At 65.4% G+C, this 13,358-nt stretch overlaps 1 protein-coding gene across 1 annotated transcript in view; it reads left to right on the forward strand.

The window, feature by feature from the left end:
- LOC117649642 (mucin-5AC) overlaps positions 1-13,358 on the forward strand; it is a 100,731-nt gene that overhangs the window by 77,128 nt on the left and 10,245 nt on the right. The gene's annotated exons all lie outside the window — the stretch shown is intronic.

Raw genomic sequence — 13,358 nt, forward strand, 5'->3', positions numbered from 1 at the left:
CCCGGCCCGGGCACGCTTGTGTGTGTGTGTGTGTGTGTGTGTGTTGTGTGTGTGTGTGTGTGTGTGGTGCCCGCGCGCGTCCGGCCGGCCGGCCGGTTAGACAACGCCGCACACTTCCATAAATGTATCCAAATACCCACACACCGGTAACTTGCAAGCAGCGGCGTGGCGAGGTCGTAAAAGATTTTGGCGGTGGAGCGCGCTTCCTCGTGCGCGCCCCGCCCCGCCCCGGCCCGGCCCGCCCCGCGCGTCGAAAAGCACGCAACGTTTCGCACGCGCGTTTCTGCTGCCTGCAATGACGTCAAACGGGGCGGGAGCCCAGACGGCCCAATTCCGTATCAGCCAGCACGCCGCGCACCGCGAGCGCCTCGCGTCGGTCCGGCCCGGCCCGCGCCCTCTAGCCGTCTCACACCCACAAAACACACACAGACACACACACACACGGGGCGTCGCTGCTGCTCCCCCCCCCCCCCCCCTGACGTCGTGTGGCCACCACACTGGCCCGCGGGGTGACTCGGCGCGCTCGGCGGCGCCGGGTCACGTTTGCCAGGGAAAACCGCTACTGTTGTAGATATATGCTAATCATCGGCGCCGAGGAGCGCACTAGCCTCACATGCCTGGGACATCCTTGTGTGTGTGTGTGTGTGTGTGTGTGTGTGTGTGTGTGTGTGTGTGTGTGTGTGTGTGCGTCGGTCGTCCTAACGCCTGCGGCCCTGACCCAGCAGCGCCAGCAGTGCGGCGGCAGGCAGGTGTGTGCGGCGCGCGCGGCCTCGTGTGTGTGTGTGTGTGTGTGTGTGTGTGTGTGTGTGTGTGTGTGTGTGTGTGTTTCTGAACTGAAAACTCCGCGTATTACGGGTGGAGTCGTATAAGAATTGTTTTTTATTCGGAGGCATTTCATTCAGTTCTTCCGGGCGGATGGCATGAATGCCCGCGTGCATGACGTCTCCTCGACGCGCCGCGTGCCTCCCTCTGCCTCTGTCTGTCTCTTCCTTTTTCTCGGCGTAGAGGCCGGCCGCGTTCCCGCGTCGCTGGGCGCGTCGCGTCGCGATGGCCACTTTGTAGGATTCCTGGCGCACTCCGTCGCGGCCGCCGTCGTCCCGTCTCTCTCGCACCCCAGCAGACGCCCCCGCGAGTGCGAGAGGGACGGAGTCTCGGTGGGGGTGCGCGACGTGTCTGGGGGGCAAATGGGTAAAGGAGTGCAGTGGCCGGGGCGTGGTGGCGTGGGCACGAGCTTGCCGTCGTAATCGTGCGGGGCGGCTTGGCTTAGTCCGTTCTCCGCGCCACGGCAGCAGCCTGCTACGTTTCTCTCTCGCACCCGGATGATGGGACGCCCCGCGAGTGCGAGAGAGACAGCGCGACGAGCGTCCGCGCCGATGAGACGCCGCATTCCGGAACGTTTTCCGTTTTCCGACCTGCAGCCGCGGGGCCTTGGCGACGTCCACCGGGAGGGCGCTGGCGCTGCGCTGCCTCCGCTCCGCCTCGCCGCCCCGCCCCGCTTTGCACGCGTTTCCGCCGTCCGTGCGGCGCCGCGGCTGTAAATCTCAATTATGCGCAATTTTTCATCTTTCCCGCCGCGCCGGGCGTATCGGGCAGCAGGGCCGCCAACCGAAGCGACCGCCAACTGGACCGCCGAGCGAGCAGGGCTGCCAATAAAAATTAAAAACGGAATCGGCCGGCCGGCCGGCCTGCCTGCCGCTGGCCGTCGGCTGGCCGCGCTCAGGATCTCTCTGAATGCCCTTCGCTTCGCTCGCCCCGGTCAGCTTTATCAATAAACGGGCTCCTCAATTTATGGGGCCGTAAAAATAATTAGGTGGCGATCTCGCCGACGCGGTGCACGGAGAGCGGGCCAGTCGCACTGCAGATCGGCAGTCGGTGTCCGGGCAAGCCAGCGGCAAGCCAGCGGCAAGCCCTCCCTTCCCCGCCATCGAATCGCGCACACCCGGGGCTTCTTTTTCGGCGCCAGTCGTCGTCATCGTTGTTAGTTATTGTTGTTGTTGTTGGCTGCTTAGGTTGTAAGTTTGTTGTCATTTTGTCGTTGTTTTTTGCCTTCCTGCGGCGTGAACTGGGCAGCACTGCAGCCGCCTCTGCCTGGCCGCTGCACTTGCCTTGCACTTGCCTTGCACTTGCCTTCAGTGCAGGCCGCCGCTCAAAATATTTTGCAACTCAACAGTGCACAACTAATGGCACGGTGCGCTGTAACACAGACATCAAATGAGATCTCTCGGGCCGAGAAATCACGTCCTGAGACAGGCGGCAAGGCGGCCGAGCGGCGGGGGGGAAGGCTTCGGCCGGTGTGCTCTCTAGCAGGCAGAAGCGCGGCGGGGGCGGGGGGCGTGGGTGGGGCAGTCCGGGAGGGGGGGGGGGCACTTGCGCGCGTACCTCACTGGACGTGATACGGCTCCTTATTATGCTTATTAAAGGCAGAGTATCTATTAGTGGCGAAAAAGTCTTGTCGGCTTGAAATGCACCCCGCGCGGCTAATTTTGAGGCCGCTCCCATTCGCCCGTTCGGCGGGGCGAGGCGTGGAAAAACGGTGGGAAATTGGACTTGCATTAGCCGGGAAAGCGGGGAAATGGGTTGGAGGCGTTCGAACGGGCGACGCCGAGTCGTACAGGGGAAATGAACATGGCTCGCGGAACATTATTCTAAGCGGTGCGGAGCGCGGGGCCTCTTGGCGCACTTACACACGGAGTCGTATAAAACGGTCGCCCGGCGAATCCGTCCCGCTTTCCTCCCGAATACGAAGTAGGTGAAGCCAGTGTGTCGGTGTGTGCGTGATGCCGGCGTGCGTGCGTGTGTAAGTGTGCGGCAGTGTGCGTACGCCCTTGCGAGACCTGTGCTGACGTGAAAATTACCGGCGTCGTGATCAGCGCACTCTTCATTACCATCCGTATCAGGTCCGCGTGATCGGGGAAGTGTGGTAACGAGATACGGGACGGGGGCCGCCGCGCCGCGCCACCGCGCCACGCCGGCCGCGTAATATTAATTTGACTAGGCGCTCAGCAGCCCCGACGGCCGGCCGGCAGGCGGCCTGCAGGCCTACAGCACCGCCGCGGCGGCCGCGGCCGCTCTCTAGAGTCTTCTGAATTTCGATGAGCTACCGGATAATGAGCCCTCGGCGCTGCTCCGCCACTGGCGGCCACTGGCCACCGCCACTACACTCACTGGCCGCCGCCGCGGCCCGGCAGCGCAAAAATTCTCTTTCGATGAGGAAAAAAGGACCTTTGGCTCCGCCGCTTCGCCGCCCCCTCCTGCCTCGCCCTTGGTATGCGCTGCAGTGGGCCCGCGCGGGGCTGTCTCTGCTGGCCGCTTCGTCGCTCTGTCTCTCCCGCACTCATGGGGCGTGTCGTGGGGGTGCGAGAGAGAAGCGCCCTTTCGGATGGAGTGTAGCGCGCAGCACGCTGAGGGCGGCAGGGCGGCCTGTCGACTCGCCTGTCGAGCGGTTGTCGCTGTCTCTCTCGCACCCCAGCGGAGAGCCCCACGACAGCGACAGAGCGACGAAACGACTCTTCTGATTCGCTCGGCTCCTGCGCTGGCCGGCGACACTTTTTTGGCCGTCTGACGAGTTCGAGTTGCAGGTCGCGGAGTCGCGAACTGAGGACGGGAGGACGACAACCACGTCGTGTGTCTGTCTCCGTCTGAGGGGCTGGGCCGGCCGGGCAGCGCGGCAGCGCCGCAGTGATGCCATCTCATTCTAATGCTGCTCCCTTTTAATTGGCGGGCACTGCCCCACTGGCTGATTCCGAACAGTGCTCTCGTCGCCCTGTCTCTCTCGCACCCCTGCGCAACGCCCCATGGGTGCGAGAGAGACAGAGAGCGATCTTCGGAATCAGCCCCCCGGGTCTTCGGGGTCGCTGCCCCCGCCACCTTCGACCCCGACCACGCCGAGCAGCGCATTCGGTTGATTTAGCGCTGGCTCGTGTTTTGCATCGCCCCCTCTCTCTCTCACTCCGCCCCGGGCGCTTCGCGTTATGGACGTCGGCTGCCGATAAAGGCTCCGCTTCCTTACTTTGTCCCTGTGCTGGGTCGGGCCGACGGGGAGGGCCGACCAGGGCGAACCAGGGCCGTCGAGGCGCGGCGATGCACGCATCGATATTCTTGTCGGCCGGCCGGAGCACGCCGGGGCATCCGGGGAATCCGCCCGCCGTCCGCCCAAAAACCCCCGCCGCCCCTCCCCCTCCCCCTCCCCCTCGCCGACTTGCAGCGCGACCCGAGAAAAAGTCCCCCTTGCCTGAATCCTGAATCGGGGGCCACCATCGTCCGAGAGTCGTTTCCTTCGCTGTCTCTCCCGCGCTTCTACATGAGTTCGAGGGAGACAGGGCAACGAAGACGAGTCTCGGAATGAGTCTGTTGCCGCGTCCTGAGCCGTTGTCGCCGTGGCCCGCGTTTTCGGCGCGGATCACGTCGATAGAGCGTTTTGATAAGGCGGGGCGGGGCGGGGGGACGGGGCGGGGCGGGTCGGCTTCATCGCGGAGTAATTTGAGGCGCTCCCGGTCTCCGTTCTCCTCTTTGCAATAAGCATCGCGCGGACACAATTCAGTTTCAGCGCGAGAGTGCGCTGAATGCCTTTGCTAAAAGTCTTTGCTCTGGTCTGCAACTTTCGTTTGCGCGCACATTTGAAAAAGAGTGCAAGAGACTCAAGCGAAGGGTTTACGCTTACGCGTGAATGAAGGAATGAACTTAACGCTTGAGTCGCCCAGTGTTGGCCTGGCCGCTGCCTGGCCTAATGTTCTTCGTTCCTAATCGCGGCATTTTTGTCTCTGTTCCAGGTATGAGCTGCCGCTGCAGAGGACGGGGTATCTGATTGAAGGCTGCCGTGCCGCGCCGTGCCGCGCCGTGCCGGGCAGAGCGCTGGCAGAGCGGGGCGCGCTGCCCCCACCGCCGTGGATCAAGCGTCGATCGTCCTAGTAATTATGCCCCGGGCGTGCTCCGCAGTGCTCCGCAGAGCTCCACCGGCCGACTGACTCCGTCCCTCTCGCACTCGCGGAGCGTCCCGCCCGGGTGCGAGAGAGACAGAGCGAGCCAGTCCTGAGCGGTTCGATCCGCGTATGAATCCGCGAAGTGCAGCGCTGCAGCGGTAATGGTAACCGCGACCCTGTGGAACGATTCCGCCCCCTACGGCCCTGCGGCCCTGCGGCCCTGCGGCAGTCTCCCTGAGCGCGAGAGAGACAGTGGAACCGCTCGACGCCGCCCGCGTCGGCCGCGCTGCAGGACGGGAGCCCCCGCGGCCTCTTGATCCTCTCCTCCCTTTTACCTGAGGGAAAAAGATGAAAAAGAGTGTAGCCCGGAGTTTTGGGCACGCCCTCCCCGGCGTTTGTCTTCGGCGCGGTCCGCGTCGTGACTCGGTTCCGGGCAGCGCGACGCAGCGCGGCGCAGCGCGCAGCAATGCCAGTCGGGCTGCCGGACTGCCGGACTTGGATCATGCCGCGGGGCGCGCGCCGCCTGGATTGTTCCTTTCTCTCCGATCGGAGCGCTCTGCTCCTCCTTCTCCCTCCTCCTCTACTACTGTCGTTCGCATCCTAATTAATTTCGAACCGAAGGGCCACTCCGTCGGCTTCGCTGCCCACCGCCACGCCGCGGAGGGGCCGGCAGGACCGCAGCGGCCAGGCCAAGGGCCAGGCCCCCAGCAGGGGACAAAAGCTCAGGGCACTGGAAGGGCACCGGAGGTCAGATCGCTCGCTCGGGCTGCCGGCCGGCGACCGCCTCCTCGCGGAGCGTGGCCAACACACGCCGCGGCCGTCGAACACGGTCCAGCACACCGCGCCACTTACGCCGCCGGGAGGACGGGCTGGCCGTTCGTACACTACACTGGTCCGGCCTGGGCTTGGCGGCGTTGCGGTCGGCCAGGCGGGCCAGGCAGGTCGGCCACGTCGGCCAGGCCCCCCAAATTGGCCGGGATGTTCGTTGTGGGCGGCGGCCTCGGCAGCATCCCCTTGGAGGTAATGACGGGGTGCTCGGCCGCCATTACGACGTACTCGTCGTACTCGTCGCTCCCCATAGTTCCACTCGCCAAACCAAACAGTATCACTCCAGCCTTTCTATATTTCGTTTCAATAATTATTTTTTTCTGACCGGCGAACACGAGAAAGGCGGAAACATTCCGGCAGCCCAGCCCGGCCCGGTCCGGCCCGCGGCTGCCTCCTAGTCGGGCCGACGGCCGGGAGGGAGTCCGTCAGGGATTCCGGACTAGAGCGCGGCGGCGGCGGCGGCGCCCACGACCGGGACGGGACGGCCGACGGGACGGGCCGACGGGACACGCTCTCGGACAGCTTCAGAAATTGAAAAGCGGCAGAAAAGTACCAAGGAGGCTGCTGGGCTGGGACTGGAGGCAACTGGAGGCGGGGCTGGAAAGGTCTGTGGGTGCGGTGGCAGCCGGCACTGCGTTGCCCCGCGGCCCCCGTCTGACTGCGGCGGGGCGGGGCGGGGCGGGGCGGGGCGCTGCAGTCCTCGAGATCGCCCACGGGGCCGTCCTGTCCTGTCCTGCCTGGGTCGCGCCCTCCCGCGGCCCACACCCTGGCCGCCGTGGCCTCTGACGTGGCCCACTCTGCCCTGCGCCGCCTCGCTGCTGCTCGGCAACAAGAAGTGCGTTTTGGCGGTGCACCGGCGTGCCCGCGCCACGCCCTGGACCCAAGCAACCTGCACCGCCGCGGGTCACCCAGCCCCCTGCACCTCGTCCTGCCCGTCCTGCTCGTGTCGCTCCGCTCCTCGTTTTTTCCTGCCCCCTCGCCGTCCGGCTCATCCGCGCCTCCTCGCTGTTCCCCGTCCGCTGGAACAGTTTCTCCTCGTTGTTGTTTCTTTATTATTACAAGAGCGTTAGCGTCGCTGCCCCGCGGCTGTGCGCGGCTGCACCTCGCCCCCCGACCCGCGCGTGGCGATGGCGGCGGCGGCACGGCGGCATGGCGGCGACCCCGGCCGCCCCGCGCGTGACCCAGCCCCGCAGCCCCGCAGCACGGCAATCAACGAGACAGGTATTAGTGGCCGCCTGCTTCGCCTGCAGACCCATCCGTCTCTCTCGCACCCATGGGGCGTCCCGTGGGGTACCGTGGGGGTGCGAGAGAGACAGAGCGACGGAAGCGTACGAAAGCGCCGCTCTCCTGCTTCAGTGCTCGGCCGCTCCGCCGCCCCGCCGCCGCGGGGCTCACGCAGCACCGCGCCCCGCCTCCCGCCCACCGAGGCCGAGAGCGAACGCACGGCGATACCCATCTGGACCCGGGGGGAGATCCAGAGCCAAAACTCGGACGCATTCGAAATGAAAAAGGAAGGGGATGTCTGTGTCTCCTGTGGCGGTCGTGATGTGACATTGCGGTCGTTGCCGCCCCTGGGGGTCCGGCCACCTGCTGCACCGAGAGTCCTGCCCGGCCCGGCTGGCTGGACGCGCTCGACCTACACGTGCAGGAATGAGCTCTTCCTCTTCCCCCCTTCGCGTCTCTATATCTTCGCTCTTGCCCCCGGGCGGCATCCCGGCCGCGGCATCCTGGCCGTCAGGCCGCTGCTGCCGGGACCGGGGCGTGGCGGGGCGGGGCGGGGCGGGGAGAGGTCAGTCCGAACCGAAGCGGCGAGCGCGTCCGGAGCGACTGGCGGCGAACGTGTTCTTCTGTCGCGCAACGCCCACCGCGCGGCGGTGCGAGGGGGACGGACAGAGGCACTGCATGACCGCGGCGAGGAGCGAGCCTCTGGGCGCTGCGCGCGCTGCGTTTAGAGCGGTGCGGCGACCGCAGAGGCTCGCGGGCACGCCGACGACGGCGGGGTGGCGGTGGCGGAGGAGTGCGTCTTCGTGCACTGGCCGCCGCGGCCTGCAAATGACCGCAATGACAACCCCTGCCGCCCCGCTGCCCCGCGCCCACGCACTTGCAGCAGCCCGATAATTCACTGGCCGGTAAAGACAGTAAAACAGCGAGCAGCTGCAACCGGCGTGCCCGACCCGACAGGGTACCTAAATCACCTTCGATGTTCTCCCTCCCGGCAGCGGCCCGGCCCGCCTGCCATTGCCGTCCGGGCCTTCCGGGCCTTCCTCCGGGCCGGACAGGCCGGCCGGGCGTCCGGCGGGCCGTTCGCAGCGCCGAGCGCCCACCCACGCACGCGGCGCCGCAGCGCGCACTGCTCGGCCGCCTGGAGTCTGGAGTGCCTAAGGCCGCGCTGGAAGCTGGAACCTGGAAACGGGTCCGCGCGTTTCGGCTTTTCGGACGCTGGGTGGGAGTCGGAATGCTCCTCTCCTCGTTGGTCTCGGACTGCGCGCTGCACAGCGCTGCTGCATGCTCCGTGGCCCCGCGATGCCCGCCGGCCAGATGCAAGCAGCGAGAGGCGGGGAGGCGGGGCCGGGCTGCCTCTTGAACTCGCCACGCCGGCCACGCCCTGCCCTGCCCTGCCCTGCCCTGCCCTGCCCTGCCCCCCACACGCGCAGGCCACGAGCCCGCCGCGCCGCCGCGCCACGTTCCAGGCACGCCCGGTCCGGCCTGGAGCTCGCCTGGAGCTCGCCTGGAGCCTGGACTCCAGCCGCCGGACTCTCCGGACCGCACTCCAGGCGCGTCACGCCATGGAGCCATGACGGTGTGTCAGGTGCCACTGCCACTGGCGGGTCCCGCAGCCGGAACGGTCGGGGCGTGGACACTGCACGGCGTATTTTGCTTCAAACGGCGCGCGGCGGTTCAGATAGCTGCCCCTCGATCGACCGAAACATCTACGATCTGGATCTTTTTGGGCTCGACGGCGGTTCTGCGTGGCCATCGAGGAGTCCGTGTTCCTCTACGGCGCGCGCAGGCTCAGCGCGGACTCGCGCGTCGCCGTCCCCGAGGCCGCCGACGACGACACGGCTCGGGGCTCGGGGGCCGTCGGCGTGCTGGGGCGTGGTGGCGCGCGGCGGCGGTCGTGGGCCCGCATGTGGGATGCAGGATACAGTGTGCGTGCGTGTGCGTCGGTGTGAGTGAGTTAGTACACGGGGAAGATGGCTGTTACGAAATAAACAATTATGGCGTGACGGCGCGCTGGCTGCCGGCCGGGGCTCCAGATCGAATAGTGTGGCGGGGCGGGGCGGGCGCGCTGACCTTGGCGCTCGATATCCGTTCCGTTTTACCGGATTCGATCATCACGTGTGGGATGATGGGCCCTCATTGTATCACCGCCGTCCTCTCTCTCTCTCCCTCTCGCTCCCCTCTCGGTCTCATCAGTCGTAAAAAGAGCGCCATAACCTCCACGGAATTCCTCCGGAGTTACAGCGCTCTGGCCGACAAGTTCGGATTTGGAAATGAAGTTGTCGTGTTTTGTGGCGGTCAAGGGTCTAGCCGCGCAGGCTGACTCCGAACAGCGCTTTCGTCGCTCTGTCTCTCTCACACTCTACGGGATGGCCCATGAGTGCGAGAGAGACAGAGCGACGGCGTTGGCCGCTGGACGGCGCCTTTGTCCGCCCTTTATCGGCGGCCTGTGCTTTTGCTTTCTGCTTCTGGATTCCCTTCTCGTCGCGGAAATATGAGTGATGGCTTTTTGTGCCCTGCCGAAGTGACGGCCCGACGGCCCCAGTGGCGGGATGGGACCTTGTCAAGGGGCCTCGCCATCACCGCATCAAACCGGCATTTTCCTTTTTCTCTCTCTTTCTCCTTCTTTTTTCGGCTTCTTCTCCCTGCCCGCTTGCGACCTGCTGCAGTGGTGAATGCCGTTTGGATGCCGGGGCTCGCTGCTTGGCCAGCCCGGTCCAAAAGTCCTGCCCTCTCTTTTTTTCGAGTCTGAGAGTCTTGCCCTCTGCTGTCCGCGGCCTCCGAAGTCGATCAAGATTTTGGAGCCGGCGCTCCACTCGGCACGCGATGCGGAGAGTGCATTTCACGTGTCTAGCCGAGCTCTCCGCCATGCACCATGCAGTGTGCCGGCCACTCGCCCCAAACCGTCCTTCTCGCTCACACGCCGTCCACGTGTGCGAGTGCGACGAAGACGAGTGTAGTGGCGGGGCGGGGCGGGGCGGGGCGGGCTGCTCGCGATGGCCGCGCACTCTTCCACTATCTGCCTCCCAATCTGGCCGTTTTTTGTCACCGCCTCCGGATCCAATTCGGATGCTTTAGATCTCAATGGAGTTGTATGACGCAGCAAGTCGCGCGGGGGGCGGGGCGGGGCGGGGCGGGGCAGACACGAGCCGCGGAGTCACGAGCGGGGCGGGCCAGCCGGGGGCCAAGCGAGTGGGGGCAGCCCAGCCCGGGCCACTTGAAGGAATTCGGTGTCTTGGCCAAAGGGGAAGCTTGCCTCCAGACTTTTCACTCCGGACGACACCGCGTGCATCCGGGTGCAGGTGCAGGCAGCGCAGGCAGTGCAGTGCAGGGTCCGACGGGAGGCACCTCGCCGCGGCGCCGCGGCCACGTCGTTGTCCGTCATGAGGGTGCTGACACTGCGACACTAGCCGGTGCGGCAGCGCGACGGATCGCCCCAAATTGACCCCGCATCGAATCCGTGACAGGCAGGCAGCCAGGCAGGCAGGCAGCCAGGCAGGCAGCCAGGCAGGCAGCCAGGGCGCTAGCCGACGGCACCCACGTTCACGTCCAGCGGGGCCCCCGAGGCGCCTCTGGGGCCTGGTCGGTGGGGCCCAGCGCAGCCAGCCCGCGGGCCGCGGCCCCCCGAGCGAGATTGTCCAGCGGCTGTTGCTTTTTTGTCGTCGTTGTCATTGTCGGTCGGGCCGTCGGGCCGTCGGTACGGAATTTGATTGTTGGCGGGGCTCCAATTGTTAGCGTAACCCCATCGAAGCGGATTCGCTTCGCCACGCCGCAGCGCCGCGTCGGCCGCGTCGCGCCAGCCTTCAACGAGGCCCTGCCGCTGTACTGCCGCCCTTGGTGTCACGCGGCACGCGGCGGCACGCGGCGGCACGGCGTAGGGAGCTCGGTTCCCTCCAAAAAAAGAGAGGAGCGACTTTTCGGAATATTGGAAAACGAAAAAGAAAAGAAAAATGAATGTTGCCGTGTCCCGCACGCACGCTTCCACGCACTGGGCGAAACCGTTCCTGGTCGCGGCCGCGGCCCTACACTACAAATCACGCATCCACTCGCCTACCTGTATTCCGGCATCGTGACCTTGCTCTGGTTAGACAACTTCACTTGTGCCTGTGTGCGTGCCCGCGTGACTGTGCCCGTGTGTGTGTGAGAGAGATCAAGGACACGCGGCCACCAGTCTTCCGACTGTGAGCGGCGTGTGTTTATTAGTTACCGGCTGCCTCATAGCCGCCACAGGCCGCGTGTATCATTCGTATCATTTCAGCGGGCAACATGCGGCCGAGTTGCTGCTGCTGTTGTTGTTGTTGTTCGATTTTATCTTTTTCTTGAAGTGGCCCTGCATGGCGGTCCTATCCGCGATCCCTGGCCACCGTGCCGGAACACAGTGGGCCCACCGCGGCGTGGCGCGGCGTGGCGCGGCGGGACCCCGGACCACCCCGATGACCGCCGCCGCCTCCTCGGCCACCACCTCTGCCGTCGGCGACCGCGGCCAAAGTGGCCGCGTCCTTGTTCTCTGGACGCGCCGTGAAATTGCAGGCGCAGCAGCGGCATCGTCGTGGAGGGCGTCGTCGTGGAGGGTGTCGTCGTGGAGGGCTCGCGGCGCTTCCTGGTGCAGGTGCATTCCCGAGTGCGGTGCCGTTGCTTGCGTTGGAGCGCGCCGCCCTGCCGGCCCCATTGACGGGCTGCTCGCCCCCCGCCTTCAAGAGGCTCATTAGGTCCGTCTGCACCTCGGTCGTGGCGTGGCGTGGCGGCGTCCGGCCCGGTCCAGCGACCAGCCCGTCATGCATTGTCCGCGGGGTTTTCAGTTTGACGGCTTGCCTCGGCCCCGCCGCGCACCGCCGCCCGGCCGGCGACCTCTGGGTTGGGCCGCTGGGCGGTTGGGCCCTCTTTTTATTTTTTCCAAAGTGAATGTCCCTGGCCGCGCCCGCCGGCCCGGCCGGCGCCTCTGGGTTGGGCCGCTGGGCGGTTGGCCCTATTTTTATTTTTTCCAAATGAATGTCCCTGGACCGAGCCCTGGGCCCTGAGCGAACTTTGGTCGACCTGTGAGTTTTGGAGCTGGAGGGAACGCTCCCTTGCGATTGGCAGCCATGGAGGCCCTGCTGCAGGCCCGCTTGGTGTACCGCTGCGACGCACCCACCCACCGCACCTCGACCTGTAGTACCTGGAGAGCGAGACAGAGAGAGATAGAGAGTACTGTCTGTAATTATTCTAATGGAGGGGAGGGTCTGAACTCTGTGCCGCCTGACACAATGTCGCCCCATTCGAGATAATACGCAGTCTCCGTGCTCTGCTGGAGAGTTGTTGCACCGAATCATCACTGGCTGGAGTGGGTGAGTGCATGTGTGTGCGTGCGCGCGCATGCGAGCACATGTGTGCGTACGTGTGTTTGTGTGTGTGCGGTGTGGTCTGGATTAGACAAACTGCGGGATAGATTGCGGGGTCGTCCTCAAGCCATTGCGACGATTGGAATGCTGGTGGGGTCGGGGTTCGCCGGTTCGACTCCCGGCCGCGTCGGCCCTGTTTGCTGCTTTTTTTTACGGGCGGCGGCGCCAGGACGTTTTTCTGGGGAAGGCGGCGTCGGGGTCCCGGAGAATGTTTTCGGGTGAAGGGCGTCGCGGTGGCGCGAACCCCTGCTGCCCTTCTGGGGCTCTGTCTCTCTCGCACTCAAGGGCCGTCCCTTTGGGCCCGTAGGGGTGCGAGAGAGACAGGCAGGGCGACTACAGGAACCACAGACAGTGTGCCCGGCGCCGCCTTTGTTTCCGACGCGGATGGTTTTAAGGTTTTAATATTACTGGGCGTTGTTATTGCCAAAGTGCATTCGGCGAGGCTCTCTGTACCGGCCGGGCCAAAGGATGCGCTGTGTGTGTGTGTGTGTGTGTGTGCGTGTGTCTTACGTGGTGCGCTACCATTACAGCCGTAATGACCGCCACTTATCCCACGGGCATGTGGGGTGGAGCACTGGAGCCTCCAGAGCGGCCCGGGTCGGGTCAGGCCCCCTCCAGCCTTTAGTACGGGACGGATTACGGATTCGGAGGAGCGAAGCGAGCCAAAAACGTTTTTTAGGGGAGAGATACGTATACGCTGAGCCGCGCGCTGCGGTTCCAAGGTTCGAATACCCACGCGTCCCTTTTTTCCTCTTTTTACGATAAACGCCGGCCGCGGCGAGACGGTGTGCCAGTGTGCCCGGCATCGGTCAGCCGCATCGCCAAGCCTGGCTGCCCCGCTGCCTCGCTGCCATGCCCGTCACGGCCAATGAGGCTTGCGGACGTTATGGCGAGCGACAGATTGTGGATTTGCGAGATTGATCGTAAGCGATGCGCGATTTGAGGTTATGGGCAGGCCGGGCCGGCCGCGCCGGCGAGCCGCATGCCGGGGTGGACATGACACACTCTGTAA

This window comes from Thrips palmi, unplaced genomic scaffold (assembly GCF_012932325.1).
Source record: "Thrips palmi isolate BJ-2018 unplaced genomic scaffold, TpBJ-2018v1 HiC_scaffold_4, whole genome shotgun sequence".
Taxonomy (NCBI): domain Eukaryota; kingdom Metazoa; phylum Arthropoda; class Insecta; order Thysanoptera; family Thripidae; genus Thrips; species Thrips palmi.